This window comes from Brachyistius frenatus, unplaced genomic scaffold (genome assembly GCF_029030835.1).
Source record: "Brachyistius frenatus isolate BFR_SWC_R1_liver_20210118 unplaced genomic scaffold, ASM2903083v1 Contig_12, whole genome shotgun sequence".
NCBI lineage: Eukaryota > Metazoa > Chordata > Actinopteri > Embiotocidae > Brachyistius > Brachyistius frenatus.
In genome coordinates, this window is record NW_027210611.1 from 4,766,774 (window position 1) to 4,770,274 (window position 3,501).

The 3,501-nt window shown below is 40.0% G+C and overlaps 1 pseudogene; it reads right to left on the reverse strand.

Annotated features, from left to right (window-relative positions):
* Positions 1–1,659: 1,659 nt before the first annotated feature.
* Positions 1,660–2,609, reverse strand: LOC138617199 (apolipoprotein D-like; annotated as a pseudogene).
* Between the last annotated feature and the right edge of the window lie 892 nt (positions 2,610–3,501).

Here is a 3,501-nt window from a genome sequence, read left to right on the forward strand (position 1 = left end):
AAAGACTTCAGCCTACTGTGAGGCGGAGCACGGCTTAGAATAAAGACATGACCCACTGCTGTATGCAGCGAGTTGGTGCTCTTGGTCTTGTTGTTTATACAGTGTGCAAAGTCAATGCAATAAACCTATTTAAAAAAAAAAAAAAACAACAACAACAACAACAACTGCATGTTTTGGTGTATTTTGCCAGTTCATTCTGCTCTGCAAAGACAAACTGTCCTGTTTAAACTGCACAGTAGGCTTCAGATTTGATCAATTTCAGTTAAGTTTTCTGTTTTACTACCAACCAAACTTTTCTTTTTAAAATAGTGACTGATTGTAATCTTTGTAGAGCAATACTCTTTTTAAAAACATGCTTTACTCTTCTTTTCACAGTAATTTGGATGTTAAGCATCTTCATTACGTAGCACATTTCAAAACAAAGTACTTTACATGGGAGAACAATTAAATAGAAACTTTCAAATTTCAAGAAAGTGAGGATTAAAAATGCCCTGGAGCAAACTACATAAATTGTACAGCTAAAAACATATCAAAAGCACAAACATTAAACATTGAAGTGAAGCGAGGAAACAAAAAACAGAAGAAAACAAAATCTCAAAGATGCATTTTGAGCGGTGATTTAAGACGATCTGACCCTTAGAGCTCAGGGAGTGAGAGCCAAAGCAAAAAAAATCTGGCCTCCTTTGGTCTTAAACAGGGTCTTGGACATCCAGAGAAGGCTTGCCTGAGGATCTGCTAACAGCACTTCAGCATTATAAGCAGGAACCAAGCCATGAAGGGCTTTAAAAGTTCAAATTAACTGGGAACTGGTACACACAACGACACCAGCATCTGATGAATCTGAATGCAGGAATCATGATTAAACCATTTTAAAAGCTATATTATACATATAATTTAAAAAAAATAAAAAATAAAATAAAAAGTCCCTACTATGAAACAAAAACTTTTCCAATAAAAATGTCCACTTTAAATATCTAAAAAGAAAATTCACGTGGTTGGTGTGCAAACATCAAAGAGACCAGATAACCAGATAACGCAATTAACAAAATCATTATAAACAGTATAAAGTCATACATCATCTCAGGGTGGTGTGATTTACGCACCCCCCCCCCCCTCCCCACATACACACACACACACACACACCTCTACTGTCTGTACACACACATACATAAGCCAGTTTTTCCACAGCTGTACTAACGAGCAGTGTGAAAAAAATATTTCTATATAAATATCTTTATAGATCAAAGGAGGCGAGTACAAAGAGGGCTGATCATGAGCGTGGTTATTATGTAAAGAATGCATATCATGTAAATTTGTTTAGTTTATTAGGTTGCAGCTAAATACAACAGCCATTAGAGAGGTGTTGATCCGATAGCGTGGTGCTTTTGGAGGCTGCAGTTTGCCAGAGAGGTGTTTCTGTTCTTTAGCCTATACTTTTAATGATAAAAATGTGATGGAAAAAAATGATGTGCAGTTTACTTACAGAAAGGATTCAGTTACCACAGTTAGCAGTCTCCACTTTTGTTGGTAATGTAGCGTAAAAAATACTGTCAGTGTGCGGCCACAGAGACCCACAGAGAGACCAAAACCTGCACGTTTATTTTAAGCACTTAAGTTTATTGCTTTGACGTTGCATGGGGGATGTTCGGTGAGACATGTTTACTGGTGCATGGCGCTGCAGTAGGACGCGTCCTGGTTGGTGTTGAGCAGCTTGTCCACTCTGACGCTGATGGAGGACAGGGTGCTGTGCAGGTCCTCGAGAGTCTCCTCAGGCAGGGCGGGCGGGCTGCCTGCTCAGGATCCAGGCGAACTCCATGTGAAGCACACCGAGGTCAGTGCAGCTGTAGACCAGGACGTAGTTATCATAGTCGGTGGACAGGACCCAGTAAGGAGCAGGGGGAGAGTCTGAAGGTGTGAAGGCACAGGACGGTCAGGAGGGAATGATTTCTACATGTACAGTATGTTTAAGAGACAACTCAACTTTAACAGGTTGGAAGAGTAATCTGTGTAAAGAAATGAATGAGGGTTTAATACTCTTGAAGAAGGAGACCAGCAGCTTGGCAGGGTCAGAGGGGCTCTGAGCCTCAGCAGAGCCACTGATGGTGTTAATGGTCCCGTCGGCACTGCAAGACAGCAAAGATGTTAAATATTCTTGAGTCAATGTATCAAAAATGTACTTTTACTAATAGAATTAGACACCTTAACATATCTAATTCTTACAGGCTGCACAATTTGTTTTTCGGTATTCAAATTTAAATGGAGACGAAGCTGTAGTACTTACAGCAGCTCCCTGTTGAGGACACCAGCGACTCCGGGGCTCTTCAGGCTGTAGGTGGCAGTGCTGCACTGGCCCCTCTGGAAAGTGTGTGGCAGCTTCTGGACTTCATACCAAGTACCAAGATACTGCAGACGCAGAACGTTAAATTTGATGTTGATCACACAATCTTGTTTAGTGGGACGAACGGTCACCGCGGAAGTTTTGTCGTCGCCCGTGCAGCGTCAAAGTTCTCCCGAACAGCAGGCTTGGGGCATCTTCCTGGCATGATGACCTGAGCGCTGGCTGCCACAGCGCACAGCAGAGTGAGGGAAATCACCTGGACGGTATTCATTTTTCTCCACAACCTTTCACGAACAAAAGAAATCTAAAAAAAAAAAAAAGAATTATCATTTAGATATTTGAAAAAAAAAAAAAAGACATCACTAAAGGGTGAAACATGGTTGTTGCTTACCTGTTTAACTGGGTACAGAACAGTTCAGAGCGTTGACGGCATATTTATCGGCCTGTCAGCGATGACAGCCCCTCCAACATATTTGCATTTGAGGTTATGTTCAGAAAGCAGTGTGAGATATTTAGCACCTGTTCAGATTCATATGTATTGTACAGTATAAGCAAGCCTGTGACAGAAAAAGCTATAGTACAGATGAGTGTGAAGGTTTCCCTGTAGTGCACAGACCTTGGCTGTGAAGCAAATATTTAGAGTTTTGATCATGTATATTATTGTATTTTCTTAGGTATGTGACAAGGATTTAGGATGAAGCGTATGACATGACTTGGCTCTATGGATGTCAGTGTTATACAGATGCTTTTTCATGGTGTTTTCTCGATGTGTGCCTCTTGTTGTGGTTTAATTACCGTGGTAAAATATACAAAAAAATTATGACATTTAATCAACCAAAAGATTTGAAAACCTTGTTAAACTAATGATATTGACGGTAGCCTTAGCTGCACTCTGCGTTCAATGCTAATTTCCAAATGTGAGCACGCCAACGTGCTGGAAAAATGTTTTTGCTCTAAAAACGTTTTGAAAATATTCTGCGATGTTTAACGCTGTTTTTTCGTAGTTGTTTTTTCGAGAATGTTTTTCTCAGAGGTCGGATCAAATTTGCTCAAAACGTGCTGACATACTTTGTTCTTAAAAAAGCTTTTTCTGACATTGACAGAACATCATGCCCTAATTCTCAAAATGTTTTTTGTTTTTTTTTATGTTCCCAGGATATTAT